The following is a 16,431-nucleotide window of genomic DNA, read 5'->3' as shown; positions in this document are numbered from 1 at the left end:
CATGATGAATGTAAGTGACAAAGTATTAGAGGTGAGGTGATTCAGGTACAATTAAAGCACAGTCAGTTAGTCATCAAATCCTTCAATCTTCTGCAACACCTAAGCATAATAAATTGTCATGATAGTTCATCATAGACAAAATGGGAAGAGTCTTTGATAACGATCACATAAACAGAACAATAACACGGTAGTCATAAAGTAGAAACAACAAAAAACCTGTCAAAGGTTTATTCAAGACATTCAATTAAAAAAAAAAACTTTTACTATTAAGTTTTACTTAATTTTTATTTCACAAGGTTTTTTCCCACAATTTTTCTAAGTAAATTTTAAAATTAAGTATTAAGTAAAATTAAGTAAAATCTACTAAATTTCATGACATAATATTGATTAAAGTGAGGGAGTAAATTTAAGTTCAACATTCAGTTAATATAGTAACTTTTACTTACAAATCTGATGTACATGGTACTTAAAGGTGCACTCAGTAAGTGTAGTCTTTGTGTCATCTTGGACTTACACTGACACCTAGTGGCTTGGATGCAGCATCATTTAAAATCAATAGTTTTCAGTTTCAGATGTCATTGTAGAAATGTAGTATTCACAGTCAGACATGATTACTTTAATCAATGAGTGAAAGTGTCAAATAACAGGACGGTTACTGAGATTGAGTGAGTAGTATTCAGCTGGTCATGTGATTCTAACATGGCAGCTCCCATGTGCGGACCCTCTCCATGTAGAATAAAACAGCTTTTATAAGATTACTGATATGACTGGAGTCTTCATTTTAATGAAATAAGTGGTTGTGATTTCCAAATATATTGCAAAATTACAATTCACGTCTTTAGGAGTTAAACTTTATATATATATATATATATATATATATATATATATATATATATATATATATATATATATAATGTTTTCAATGTAAACAGATTACAATCCACAACAAACAACGTCACTTAAACAGCTCAGCAACATTCACAGTCAATTTCTTTTCAAAAGTTCATCAAAGTAAACACTTGCAATACAATCAGTTTAGACAGGATAATCTGCACATTGAATATCAGCCTGGGGTCTAGTTATGTAGGGGTACCCTTCCATAAAATAGTTGACAGACTGGTTTCCAGGGTATTAATATAGGGCTTCCAGATGCTATAGAAGTGATCTAGCTGACCGTTGAGTACAAAAGTTAAGTATTCAAGTGGTATAAAATCTTGTGCCAGCCCGATATGGAGTTAAACTTTTTTAATGAGGAAAAAATTACTGAGTGCACCTTTAAATTAACTTAGGAAAACTTACATTTCACATTTTGAACTTTATTTACGAACAAGTTTAATCATGTATCACATAAAATACAAAAGCCTTCCACAGGGAAGCTTATTGCTATTGCTAAAGAGTCAACTACTAGACAAAATCACCTTGGATTTCTACCAATAATAACAGGATATAGAGAGAGATAACACTTGGTGCACAAAACACGATGACGGTAACAATGAATAGATAAATTTTTTGACCATGAACGGTTAATTTTGAGATGAAAATGAACTTCAGACTTCACAAAACAAGTTACCAAACATAACAACAAAATCAACAATAAAAACATTGTAAATAAACTTGCAAACAGTGAAACCATGCAAGCATATTAATTATTCAAGCTCGGTGCATGCAAGGAACACCAGCTTCTTAAAGTTAAGTCAGATTTACTTATTTTATTTACTAGTGAAATTGACTCAAATTAGCGAATAAATATGACAAGGTTTTCTACTTTAGGATTAATACTTGATGATGTATTGTAAAAATAACAAACAATCATAAATAATATTTACATGCTTGTATTTAGTGCAAGTTTAGAATTTACTTAATATTTTCAAGTACACGCAACTTCTGTATAAGGGTCATACCTACAGTGCTGTGCCTTTAAGGTCCTCAGTACAAGTTACAGTATTTATTATGTTTAATTTCAACTAATTACAATTATAATAGGTTTGTTAAAAAGAATAAAGACTATTTTTATTGTTACACACTTCTGTGTGCCTAAATGAAACATTTTAAATCACAGAAATCATTTTAATTTATTGCAGTAGTGCCATTTCCTAATGTCCCCAAAGCTTCACATCAAATATCTTTGAAAAAAAAATAAGTGCTAAATCATCAGATTTTTTATTTTTTTTTAATAGCACAGGTTCCAGTGAGTACATAAAGTGGAAGTAAATGAGGGCCAATCTGTAAACATTAAAATACTCACCGTTTCAAAAGTATAGCCGCAAGACGTAAACAATATGTGTTAACATTTTAGTGTGATAAAATCGCTTAGTAACCTTTTCTGTGTAAAGTTATATCCAGTTTTACAACTTAGTTTCCATGATGATGTAACACGTAAACCCTAAACCCATAAAAATGACAGTAAAAGTGACAATTTAAACAACTTTAAAGCTCAAATAACACGAGTTTTAACAGAAGAATTAATGTAAGTGCTTTTAGAAAATGTTAAGCTTTATATTTCTGTATTTAAACCCTCCAAAAATTGGCCCCATTCACTTCCATTGTAAGTGTCTCACTGTAACCCAGATTTTTGCTTTCTTTCTTTCTTTTTTTAAAGAAAAAGTGGAAATTATTATTATTATTATTATTTTTAATTTTGTGGTAATTAACATTATGCCACAAATGCTATCGATTGAGCATAACTTGTATTAAATCCGCAATATTCCTTTAATAGAAATACAATCATCTCTGTAAGTTCACAAATATGTTAGATATCATTTGCAGACCATGCAGTGAATCATTTTATGCAATGAATGTCCACCCTGCTATCATCCACCTTGACCATGCCCAACAGGGTGGACATCTGGGTTTCTAAAGTCATTCATTTAGACTTCTATCACTTATAAAATCTTTAAAATGTCTCTTCAATGATTAAACATAAAGATACTTAATCTTTTTTCACTGTAGGAATAACCCATAAGGTTACAGTTTTGTACTTGCATTATCAAGGTGCAGTCGCCATGTGCTAAGGATACAGAAGACATATTATGCAAGAGGACACACAAGCTGACAGCATACTGTCCTGAGTCTTCCAATACCGCATGCATAGGGTTACATTTTACATTACACCATGAAAGACTGACAGATATTGGAAAAGTATGAACTAAACAGTCTTGAAGCATCTCAGGTATACATTCTGTATGTCAACCCCCCTCTTCCTCATTATAGTAATCATCTTTAATCATCAATATCATAAATACGGAAATAGAATGTTCGATTACAGCTTATGAGTGACCAATCTGGGTAGGGTGATAATGCCATGTCCACTCTCATGTTTACTGTGCAGCCATCGCACGAGAAACTCTTCATAAAGAGGGCACGAAACAGGAAAACGGTGCAGCAGTATGTGTGAGAGAACGAGGACAGCGACACGAATGAACACCTCACATGGCTTTATTTAGTGTTTTAGCCATAATGAACTCTCGAAATGAGTGAATGAAGGTCAAATACATCAATGTTGTTCACTAATGTGTGTTTGTGCTCGAAGACCGCTTGGTGTGTGTTGGGGATAGCTCAGAAGCGTCTGTGACACAGTGTACAAGCTCTCTTTTGTCGATGGCGTCTCCATATCGTTAAATGTACACCTCCTGTTGATCTACTGAATGATAATCTACACTTCTTCTGTAACTATTGAGTGTTGAGAACGTTGTTTTTAACGTCCAGGACGTTTATGAAGATGTGGTTTTAATCGCTCTATCTCGGAACCGTGCCGAAATGTTTCGCGCTCTCTGACTGGCTGTGTCGGGCTGTCACTCAAGCGTGCGGCCAATCACAACCGGCCTTACATGAAAACTCTATTTTCACTTACTGCATGTACAGTAGACTGTACGTTGCAAAAAAGTGAACAGAGAAAGAGAGAGAGAGAGAGAGAGAGAGAGAGAGAGAGGTGGACAACGGCACAGACGACATCAGACCTGTAAAGTCACTTTGGTGGCCTGTTGCAGGTAAGCGCCGACGCACATGCAGTTACACTTTATTTTACAAGCACAACACCGATCTGACACTAATATACAACACCCAGGAAGCTCTATTAAAGTCAGAATAGACCTGTGATTAAAAATCTTGGTGGTGTCATCCTCTAGAAATGGGTGCTTTGATCAATTGAAAGGCGGTAGAAAAGTTTAGGGCTAAATGACTTGATTGATGATGATGATGATGATGATGATGATGACACGGGTAGGCCAGTCAGTCCAGCGCTGTGAACATCCACACACAGTGCACAAGGGCTTCATAACAGAACAGTCGGTGGGAACACTTGAACGCACGGAGAGGGAGGAGGAGGGCTGCTAAAGAAAAAAGAAAACAAGCTTAGAGGAAAATTGTTCGACTGAAACGAAAGTACTAATTCGAAGTGCCATTCGGCCCCCACCGTTACTCGTTTTCGGAGCGATCGGCGCGATTCGAATGTAGTTTTGTCGACTTCCCACCGCGCCGTTCCGAGCACGGCGGCGTCCATCCGGTAAAAAAATAATATAAGTGCTGGTGGAGTCTGTCTGTAGGGGCTACTGTACGGACGGCCAGTGCAGAGCAGTTCTGATGTGTCAATAAGTTTGAGGTGGACGGAAGGCTGGAATGAGAAGGCCCTGGCGTTTCGGCTGGATTTCAGGGGTAAGTTTGCGTTCACGCACGCCGCGATGACTGAAAACTTGGACATATTTCGTGTGCGAAAAACACCCGGGTGGCGATTGATCGCGAGCTCGCGCGCAGGCTGGGCGAAATTCGTGCCAGTTTGTTGCACTGAGGCGAAGTGAAGAATTACTCCGGGGGATTCGATCATAAACAACTTCAGCGATCGGTGTGTCTGACACCTGCTTTCTGTGAAATTGACGATGCGAACGCAGATATATATATATATATAGCATGTACGACACGGGGGGAAAGGCAGCTATATGCTCTCATCAGAGGATCAGAATGGGCACTTCCCTCATCCAGCGCAAGGTTACAACGGAACGAGAACAATCGAACGCGTCTCATTGAAGTTGCGTTCTTAAAGTGGGAAGATGTCGGATACGAAGTGTCCAGCGCGTGCGATTATCGCTGGTAATGACGCGTTCAGGCGAGCTCGAGCGATATATCTCGCATCACAGGGGGCTAGCAGGCTAGCCCGGCTACTTTGATTCTATCTGGCAAAACGCAGCGAGAAACCCGGTTACAAAACCGTATCATTTGAAAACTCTGCCCCGAAAACCCCTAGTTTAAGTAATGAAAGCTCGCGGAGTGGGTTCCCTCTGTAAAAAAAATGCCCTGGTTGAGTTTGACAGGAGTGAGATTTATACTTCATCTTCCCCAAAGCAAGATGGACTCTCTTTTCGCTTGTCTGTCTTGTCAAGAGCCCACATCGACATTTTTTACACCGCCTGAGCACAGTTCAGATAAGGGGTCAAATGAGTTATAAAATGGGCACTATTGTGTAAATAATGCGAGAATATCAGCGAGATGGTGCTTTGTGGAGTTCGTAATTCGGGGGTCTTCTAGAGTTCCTCCGGGCTGCAGAGAATGAGAGCGCGAGCACCGCTCTCAGGCTATACATGAAACTAAACGGTATATACAGTCCATGCACTCGACGAAATTACGTCGGATGTGCTTTAGTAAGACATATGTGAACGAGCCGCTGTGTATTTAACGAATTCCGTGTATGCTGTGAGTGATGTCATTCGATGTATACGGGGAATTCATAACTTTACGCTTCATCAACAATACCGAAGGTGCCACCATAGTTTGAAGCCGGAGCAGCGCGCGCACGTATGCCTCTAACTAATCCACAACACACGGTTAAAATCGGTTAAAAACACCCGGGACAGTGTTATGTGGTGCATTTGGCTTTGCTTTCGACGATTTATTCCTGTACTGAGGACACAGTGTGCGCTTTTTTGTTGTTTCACTTTGTAGGTCATCTTCATCGCATGATCCAGCCTGACTGACAGATCCATCCTCATCTTTCCAATACAGTATTTCCATATTCTGTGACTCTGTAAGTACACCCTCACGTCATGCCATCATCAGCAGTTATATCTTATAATTTCACAGACTAATGGGGATCTGATGCCCTAACATCATGGATCAAACAGTCATGACATCACAGATTTTAAGCTCATGTCTGTAGATAATCACCTGCTTATTGGGCTGTGCTCAATCCGAGATAAAATACATATTCATTCTTCAACCTTTTAGCATTGCACAGAGCCAGGTTGCTCAAAAATAGTCTAGTTTTCTGAATAATAGTAACCTTGTGCAAACACTACGTTTGATCATCATATAATGGCTTATCATATGCACAATTTGTGTTGTTCTTTTAAAGGGCAATTAATAACAGTATGATTTTGTCATTCGTGTTTTCATAGGCAATCGATAAGTTATGGGGTTTTAAAAGTTAAAGGGATAATTCACCCATAAATGAAAATTCTTTCATCATTTACTCACACTCATGCCATCCCAGATGTGTATGACTTTCCTTCTTTGGCAGAACACAAATTAAGATTTTCAGAAGAATATCTCAGCTCTGTAGCTCCATACAATGCAAGTGAATGGTGACCAAAAAGCACATAAATGCAGCATAAAAGTAATCCAAATGACTCCAGTGGGTTAATTGAATTGGTTTTAGGTGCAAACAGACCAAAAAGTCCTTTATCACTATAAATCTTGACAATCACCTTATAGGCAAGCTTGAAATCATGATTGTGCCAAGAGACTCCAATGGCAAGATGTACAATGAAAAAAGAGTTACATTTTGGTCTGTTCTCAAACAAAAAAGATTAGATAGCTTCTGAAGACTTGAGTCTGAGTCTTATGGAGTACTTTTGTGCAGCCTTTATGTGCTTTTTGGGGCTTCATAATTTTGGTCACCATTCATTTGCATTATATGGACCAACAGAGCTGAGATATTCTTCTAAAAATCTGTGTTTGTGTTCTGCAGAAGAAAGAAAGTCATACACATCTTGGATGGCATGAGGGTGAGTTAATGAGAGAATTTTCATTTTAGGGTTAACTATCCCTTTAAGTTCAATTTTGATATTTGTATATGAAGACAAATAAGCTGTGGTTGTTTGTATTGCCTTTTCTCTCAGACGATACAACAAACTGTTTACTGTAGGTTTTCAGTGCATTCATCAAAAGTGCATCATTAAAGATTAATTTCATTAGGGCTGCCCCCGACCAAAGATTTTCCTAGTCGACTAGTAGGCGTTCATTTAAGCCATTAGTCGACTAGTCGCACGTTAATGATATAAATTTAATTACTTATATATATTGGGGGGCATCAGAAAATGGGTTGAGTTCCAGGGCTGAGAAAGAATGTTATAAGTAACATTGCTAACACTGTTCTACATTACAGAGAAATACTAAGCCATAATAATGAGCCTTTTTAAATATACATTTTACAAGCACATGCACGAAGCGAGCTGCAGCGACACCGGCAAAAGCGGTAATGATTCTGAATGTGTCGGAAAAACCAGCAAGGAGACTGTCTGAACATTTAGTTAATTTATAGAGAGAAATGCACATTAGGGTTGTGCCGACAGACGATGATCTCGGGGATCGACGATGGTCGGAGTGATCGCCAATAGCTGATGCCTTTGATGATGTCAAGATGATATTTGGCTCGTTTTCCCATGTATTAAATTATTATTATTAGGCTATTATTATTATCAAATTAATATTACAAATAATTTGCCAGTAGACACACATACACGCGCTTGAAGAAACACACTTTATAATATTATTAAGAACAGATGACAGAAAAGCAGTCTATGTGCATATATGACGCGCTGTTACGGAGGCGTGCAGTCTCGTGGAACACACACATATGTTAAAGGTTCTCACTCTTTGTTTCTGTCTTTTGATTTTTTTGTTTTTCTTTGTTGCAAGAATAGTATCATCTATGAGTGCTGCAAATGACCTCAGACATCTCAGCTCAGGAGCTGCTTTGAGTTCAGTTTACTTTATTTCCACAGAGCAGTTCATTGTGAATGCAACTCTGCAGCCTATACATCTGTGATTAAAACACGTTCACCTCGAACCATGATTTAGATTTCAGTGATTATTATCATCATAATAATTATTATTTTTACATTTATAATTGTTTTTGTCTTCATTTGTGCAAGTAATTTTCCGCCTGCATGTTTAGACGGATACTTGCCTGACGGTAAATGGAAGGTTACTTGTATACACACTACAGGTCAAAAGTTTTGAAACACTTACTCATTCTTTATTGTAATTTTTTTCACATTTATAATAATAGTAAAGTCATTAAAACTATGGAATAATAGAAATGGAACTATGGGAATTATGTTGTGACTAAACAAAATCCAAAATAATTAAAAACTGTGTTATATTTTAGCATCTTCAAAGTAGTCACCCTTTGCCTAGAATTTGCAGACATGTACTCTTGACATTTTCTCAACCAACTTCTTGAGGTATCACCCTGGGATACTATTTAAACAGTATTGAAGGAGTTCCCATCTATGTTGGGCACTTATTGGCTGGTTTTCTTTATTATTTGGTCCAAGTCATCAATTTCAAAAACTTTTTGTTTTTAAATTAAATAAATTAAATTAAATAGTTTTGTAATTAAATAAATTAATATGGTGGCACAATTATATTTTTGTCTACAAAACTAATTTCAATTATTTAATCATACGCCTTCAGATCAAAAGATTTTTAAGATCATGAGAAACATTTCAGTCAAGTGTTTCAAAACTTTTGACCAGTAGTGTATATTATTTTTTTGATCACTTCTTTATTTTATTTGCTTTTTCGTTTTGTTTGGAGTGCAAATTGAATTTAGAAATGTATTTGATTTAAGTTTTTTATTTTTTAAATAATATAAAATACAATTTCCGATCCCTCAGCCCAGGTATTGCCGATGTAATTGGATATTGCTATATATATATATATATATATATATATATACTGTGAAGGATGGAACAAAACAAATGTATTCACACACATGATGTATTTTCCCGGAAAACGAAAAACCCGACCGGTAGAGAATGCACAGATGAAGTAGGTTAGTTTCCAAAGAGATGTTGTAAAGCCATCTTTCAAAAAGTTGAACAACACACATTTTAATTGCACTTATTTTTTTTTCCAGTTTCATTTGAATTTTTAGTTAAAATAAATAAAATATAAAGTTCAAAGTTTGAAATCAAGGTGTCTTGCTTTATTGTGTAGGCTTAACCCTAACCATGCTTAACGAAAATTACGCCATAGTACCACCTAGCGACCAACCAGCGCTAATACCGGTGTTCGTCGGTTTCCTGTGGAGTTTTTTCTACAATCAACCGACCAATCAAAACTTGGTCAACCAATACTCTTCTCATCGACTAACGTTTGGTCGACTATCAGGGGGCAGCCCTAAATTTCATCTTTTTATTTTTGCTAGTAAAACACACACACCTAATTATTGTGTAACAGAGGTAAGCGATGATTTAAGTAAAGCAGCATTATTGCATATAAAGGAAAAGTTTGCCTGAAAATGTTTTTTAAAAAAAAATAATTTACTCACCCTCATTTCGTTCCAAACCCTCATGACATTCATTATTTCATGGAACACAAAAGGAGATGTTTTAATGAGAATAGCCGTCATTTTAATGCAATGGCAGTGGATAGTGCCTCACTTTAAACTTTAGTAAAAGACCCAAAAGTTTCATAAAAGTAATCCATGCAACTTATATGTCATATTCCAAGTCTTCTGAAGACATAGGATATGGTTTTGGGGAGAAACAACCCGGAATTTAAGTCATTTTTCTGCAACAAACTTGATTTACTTTGCACGTTAATGAGTGCTATAAAGGAAACTTGTTCCCAGTGGCTCACGTGTTCACACGAGAACTTGCATTGTTTAATACTAAAAACAACAAAAGTTCTGGGTTTTGGGTTGTTTCTTACCATAAACTATTGTATGATTTCAGAAGACTTGGAATATGATGCACGGGAATACTTTTATAACACAAAAAAACACCATACCATAAAAGTTGTTCATACAACTCATTCAAAGTTTTCAGGAGCCATAGTATAGCTTTAAGTGAGGTATACCAGACAGATGTCGTTAATCACTAGAAATCTTCCCCTCTGTAAAAGATTTAAATGCATAGAGCCACATTTCAGGTCTGCATAATTGACCCTTCGCTAAGCCCTGCCATATTGCTGACAAGCGCTTGCTTATTTTCCAGTGAGAGTCTAGGGGAGTAATGTGTGTTTGAGTAGTTTTATGATGAATTTATAGTAATGATCCAAAAAATGTAAAAACCTTTGTTGCTGGATCACTCTAATAGTGACACAAGGTTCCTACCTCCTACTTTCTTTTTTTAAATCTTTAAATAAATCTCTGTGTCTGTTATACATGTTCATTCCCAACTGAACATGTATAACATAAGCAAGGACACCTACATTTGATCCAAGGTAAATTAAAGTTAATAACGTAATGTTCATTTATTCATGAATTGATTCAGGTTTTGGTAAAGGTGATAGTAAATAAAGAGTTCCACTGCATCATAGTGAGTGTGTTATAAGATGTTATGAGCAGTTCTGTTCACTTACACTAATGTTATCTGTGTGTAATCGCCTTCCAATTAAGTTTTTCTCTTTTCAAGTGACTGTGATAATCGTTTGCCTTAATTCTGAATCACAGTCTTCACAGTTTTCAATCAAATTACTGTGTAATTAAAAATGTTCTTTTTGACAAAAAACATCAGATAAACATTCTTCACAATGCCACTCTCCATTCCAGCCCATGTAAAAAAAAAATATAATTTCCATTTATGTAGTATTTTGCTGAAAAATGCACAGTTCATGGTAATCTCCAATTCACTACCTTGGGAAGTTCTGCAAAGCTTGTCAGAGCGAGCAACAGTAACCAAGTGGGGCGGAGCTTAGCGAAGAGTGAATGACATTCTGGTTACATTCTGACAGATCAGCCTGTGAAAGCTAAACTTTACGCTGCTTTTAAAATGCCACACCTCTTCAGTTTAAAAGTCCCACTAGCCTGTTTATAGCTCGCAGTTACATTAGGAGTATCAAATAGGCCCTTTTATTTAATCATGTGGGTATCTTTTTTTTAGGGTCACGTTTCTTTATCAAAGTCCAATTGTACTTCTAGTGGCACAACTAATGGGAAACTGTCAAATTAAGAGACATATAAATAACAGTGAAGACATAAATAAAGTGTATGGTGTTGTCCAACTCCTTTTCTCTCTTTTATAGATTTATTCACAGTTTCTTATATACCCTATCTTTGTCATTATCTATCTTGTTAGCTATTTGTTTGCTAATCAAATACAGCAGATTGGACTTTATGAATATTAAGGTTATGATTAATCTCATGCACCAGTAGGCAACATCCAAATACATATTCCCATTCTTTTAATCTTGGATGGTAATTGATATCATACAGAATAGAATAGAGTAGCTTTAAATATATGGGTTTCTTTGGAGTGTAACATTTTTAACGAACAGCAAACCTGTTGCAAATCCTGTAGCCCTGTCTGTGTTTGTTTCTAACTTTAATTTAAATTAGGAAAATGTAGAAATAATTTGTTTTTGGAAGTTGTCCTCAGTAGAAATGCTTGAGAGTGCATAATAGAGGAAAGGAAAATTCTAGCAAACTATGCATTGCAAACTTCATGAAATATATAAAGTGTAAAAAGAAACTTTTTCTAATGCCTCAAATCTTAATGTTAGAAAAATATGAAATGCTCATATTGAGATTTAATAATTTTCACCAAATTGTGACTGAAATCAAATCAGCCACTGTTACTGTTCATTTCCGGTGACAGTATTGAAATAGGTAATTTGTAATACTTGTTCAGCTGTCAGTGAGAATACTTTTTAAGAGCTTGTAAATGGGTTCATTTTTGTGTATTTAAGCAGATTCAGTCTCTTTGTTTAATAAGTTTAGTCTATCTAACCGTATGTTCAAGGAATGATCCAAGTTAAATAGAACTTAAGCTCTATTGACAACCTCTGAGACATGTCAGTTTCCTCCAGAAAATAATTTCGACTCATCTCTAGGGATTTGCGTGGTTACCATTGTTAACATTCAGTTAGTAAACAGCGAGGTTTCGCAAACAGTTAATTGGTTTTTCATTGAGAGTAAAGAATGTTTATTGCAATGGAATTTCCTCAAACACTACTTAACATAGCTGTAAATAAAGTGCACAGTGAGCTATGAGCCTAAATAGCACAATACATAGATCTCAATTAGTGCTATCAGTCGATTACAATTTTTAATTGCGATAATCGAATTTCTTTTTTTTTTTTTTTCTTTTTTTTTTTTTTTGTAGTTCATTGCGATTAATCACAGAAATTTGACACTATGTATATACTTCTTTTACTGTCAAAATTCATTTATTTCCATCTTAGGAAAGGAAACAAAACAATATGTAGCAATATAATACTTTATTAACATTTCCCAAGCCAAGCCTTCCACAATATAAAGAGAATGCACTAAAATATCACCAATTCAAGTCACATCAAATGTTTCCCAAAGTCTATGTGGGAGTTTGACTAATTGAAAGAACTTGTCCCCACATAGGTTGCATGTTCATTGCAATGGGCATTAAATCCCTCAAACTGTCATCCGCAACCATTTTAATCTGCCAGCAGACTGTGGCTATCTGCTTTCCTACAGCAATCGTGATGCTGCGTCCATGATTCGTGTCAGAGCAGCAACGCCAGTGTCGAGTGCCGCTTTGAACTCACCATGAAAAGCGCTTGCAAACAAAAACGTCTCATTCTGCATTTTGGTGATAGTTAAGATTTGGTGTGCTTCTGTGATAATTAAAACGTGCCTTATATAGGCTGAAAAATACTTGATTTCTATCACAAGTCTCATCTGGGCTTGTTTTGTACATCAAATAGTGTTAAGAACTCCTTTCTCCAGCATTTTATCACTGACAGGGAAGCGCTGTCAGAGATTATTTTATTTATTGAGATGACAACCTCTGCGGCTCTATCACAGGAGAGAGCGTAACAGTCAACTAGAATGTCTATGGGATTGCAGCATTATGCTATTCTATGCTAAGCTTGTAGGCTCGCCTTGGTAGAAGGGCTGTGGCGCTGTGGTGTGTTCGTCAGTTTAATGACTCCGGGTGGTCACATTACAAAGGTTCCGCCCTTCACACCAGTGTTAATGCTGGTTTATGTTGTATTAACAGTAAATGCTTTCATCGCGATTAAGAAAAATTAATGCGTTTAACTTTTTTACTTGATCACATGCGTTAACTCGTTAATTTTGACAGCTCTAATCTCAATACATAGATCACAAAATCTCGCATTATAATCAACAAAAATAACCAAACTGTCACTGCCTGTATGCGCTCTGCCCGGGCAGATTTACATTTCTGTGAGGCAGCGAAGCCTCTTCAGTTTGCTTTGATTTTTAAATGGTTTAAAATCAAATGCCATTGTCTAATTATTGTACGTAAATATGTACACCAGAGCAAAAGGGAAAAACACTGTCTTATCGTTTATGAAGCACTAAAACGTTGCTTGGTGAAACACAAGCTGGAATCATGTTTGATGGTGTCACATTAAGTCCTGTTTGCAACCTCAACTTTTCAGAATGCAGCACAATGAATGAAACACAGTGCAGGTGTATCGAGATGCATTTATAAAAATGTAATTTCTTTTTAACTTCACTTGGAGTCTAAAAATGCGAGACACTGAAAGAAAAAAAGTGGAACTTGTTGAGTTCAGGACAGGTTGAAGACTTCTATTGCACATGTAGAATAACCGAATTGCGATTTTGGTATTTGAATAGTGGCATGTCGAACGGTTAACCGAATGTCGACTATCCGTGCACATCCTTGCTCATCTCTCAGTTTGTAAAAACAAACACGTTAACAGCAAGGGCAAGGAATTGTACTATAAAAATGAAAATACACACTTTCTGAAGTTTAGTTACAAGACTTACAAGGGGTAGGAGGTATTCACTAAGAAGAATTAAGACACTGTTTACTTGCACAAGCTGTCTGCTCTGGTTTATCGCCCTGTGCACTAAAGAAATTATGCAGTTTATATGGAAACATTAAAGAATGGAAAGCTTCCGCCAACCATGACGCAAGCCCAGATCAGTCTGATTCTTAAAAAGGACAAAGATCCAAGCGAGTGCAAGAGTTACGGTCCAATTTCCCTGATCCAGCTAGACGTTACAATATTGTCAAAAATTTTGCCTAACCGATTAAGTAAAGTTATGTCATCTCTTATACATATAGATCAAGTGGGGTTTATTCGGGGTCGTAGCTCTTCTGATAACATTAAGCGTTTCATCAGTATCATGTGGTCAGTGGCGAATGATCAGACTCCGGTCGCTGCTATCTCACTTGACGGCAAAAAGGCGTTTGATATGGTAGAATGGGATTATCTTTTTAAGATTTTGGAAATATACGGGTTTGGGAATACGTTTATTGGATGGATTAAGTAGCGGTGGTACAAACAAATGGATTAATTTCAGATTATTTTACTCTGGATAGGGGCACCCGGCAGCGTTGCCCTCTTTCCCCATTATTGTTCTGTCTTGCCCTGGAACAATTAGCAGCCATGATAAGAAAGGAGGATGATTTTCCAGGGGTGATTGCGGGAGGTGTGGCGCATAAGCTTTTGCTTTACACAGATGATATTTTATTATTTGTCTCTGACCCTACTAAATCAATGCCTTGCCTCCACAGAATTATTAATTATTTTTCTAAGTTCTCGGGATAGTTCTCGAGTTAACTGGTCTAAATTCGAAGCTTTGGCTCTGTCAGCATACTGCCCGATAACGGCTTTTCAGCTGGGTGCCTTCCATTGGCCCAAATAGGGCATTAAGCATTTGGGTATTTTATTCCCTGCAGGTTTGTGAGTTAGAGTTAATTTTGACCCTTTAATAAAAAGGTTTTCAAGCGATGTGGGCAGGTGGGCTTCATTACATTTATCGATGATTGGGAAGGTTAATGTTATTAAAATGAACTGTATTCCAAAATGTAACTACTTGCTACAGTCTCTCCCTGTAGATGTCCCCCTCTCTTATTTCAAGCAATTTGATAGCATAGCGAAGTCCTTCATTTGGAATGGGAAACGTCCCAGATTACATTGCAGTAAACTGCATAAGCTGATTGACAAAGGTGGGCTAGGCCTACCCAAGGTTTTATTTTATTATTATGCATTCGGGCTCATTGGTTGCTTCCACCTGAGAGAGCCCCTCCCTGGTTTGTATTGAACAGGAAGTTCTTGAACCTATTTTGCCATTACAAAACCTGTCTATCAAACTAATTGGAGAAGTTGTTACACCCTGTTATCTCGCATTTGCACTCGGTATGGACAAAAGTGTCCAGAGTGTTTAATTCGGACATTTATTTAAATGTTGCTTCGAGCATATGGCTGAACCCACAATTATGTATTTTTATTTTTTAATTTTTTGGGGGGATTTTTCCCCTTCTTCACCCAATTTGGAATGCCCAATTACCAATGTGCTTTTAAGTCCTTGTGGTCGCATAGTGATTCGCCTCAATGCGGGTGGCGGAGGACGAATCCCAGCTGCCTCCGCATCTGAGACCGCCAACCCGCGCATCTTATCACGTGGCTTGTTGAATGCGTTGCCACGGAGACATAGCGCGTGTGGAGGCTTCACGCCATCCACCGCGGCATCCACGCTCAACTCACCACGCGCCCCATCAGGAACGAACCACATTATAGTGACCATGAGGAGGTTACCCCATGTGACCCTACCCTCCCTAACAACCGGGCCAATTTGGTTGTTTAGGAGACCTGGCTGGAGTCACTCAGCTCGCCCTGGGATTCGAACTAGCAAACTAGCGAACTCCAGGGGTGGTAGCCAGCATCTTTTACCACTGTAGAGTATAGACACATAAAGAGTTGGGTCCTAACCAGTGTCATGATCGCCAGACAGACAAAAAAAACTAATTTTTATTTTAATTTTATTTTTTGTGTGTCTAGAATCATGTATGACCACTGGGATGTTGTTGAGAGCCAGGCTGGGGATTGGGAGGGGTAATAGTGGGGGTTAATTGTTGATTCTGTGTATATATGTTTTGTTTTTCTGTTTAATATGTGAATCAATAAAAAATTGTTAATCAGAAAAAAAACAAAAAATTATGCAGATCAGGCAACGGCAAAAACGCACCCACAAAACTATGCTGAGCGCTGTATAGTGGATGATGCAGCAGATCTGGCACACTTTGTCAAGACTGTACAGCAGGGCTATTCAACTTCATCAATAAATGGGCTAGATGGAAAAAATCTTAGGGGCATGCGGGCATTTTTTTATCGAAAAGCTTTTATCTACAGATATTGTGTTATAGCAGGCCTATAATATTTGTTTACTTTATAAATAAAACATCTGTGTTTTATAGCTTTAATTAATTAATTTGTTTAAAAATACAGGTAACTTTAGAC

General features: G+C 37.0%; 1 protein-coding gene across 8 annotated transcripts in view; it reads left to right on the top strand.

The window, feature by feature from the left end:
- The first annotated feature begins 3,860 nt into the window (after positions 1-3,860).
- LOC127433788 (HMG box transcription factor BBX-like) overlaps positions 3,861-16,431 on the top strand; it is a 54,637-nt gene continuing 42,066 nt past the window's right edge. For 6 of the 8 annotated variants that reach the window (XM_051685996.1, XM_051685993.1, XM_051685997.1 and 3 more), the window contains exons 1-2: positions 3,861-3,986; positions 5,932-6,013. The gene's annotated coding sequence lies outside the window, so the exon portion shown is untranslated. Of the gene's footprint in view, positions 3,987-4,255; positions 4,651-5,931; positions 6,014-16,431 lie in introns of those variants that run through there. The other 2 variants (XM_051685991.1, XM_051685992.1) reach the window with 2 other exon arrangements.

This window comes from Myxocyprinus asiaticus, chromosome 43 (genome assembly GCF_019703515.2).
Source record: "Myxocyprinus asiaticus isolate MX2 ecotype Aquarium Trade chromosome 43, UBuf_Myxa_2, whole genome shotgun sequence".
Lineage (NCBI taxonomy): Eukaryota > Metazoa > Chordata > Actinopteri > Cypriniformes > Catostomidae > Myxocyprinus > Myxocyprinus asiaticus.
The sequence above is the reverse complement of the archived record's forward strand: the minus strand, read 5'-3'. Positions and strand labels throughout refer to the sequence as shown.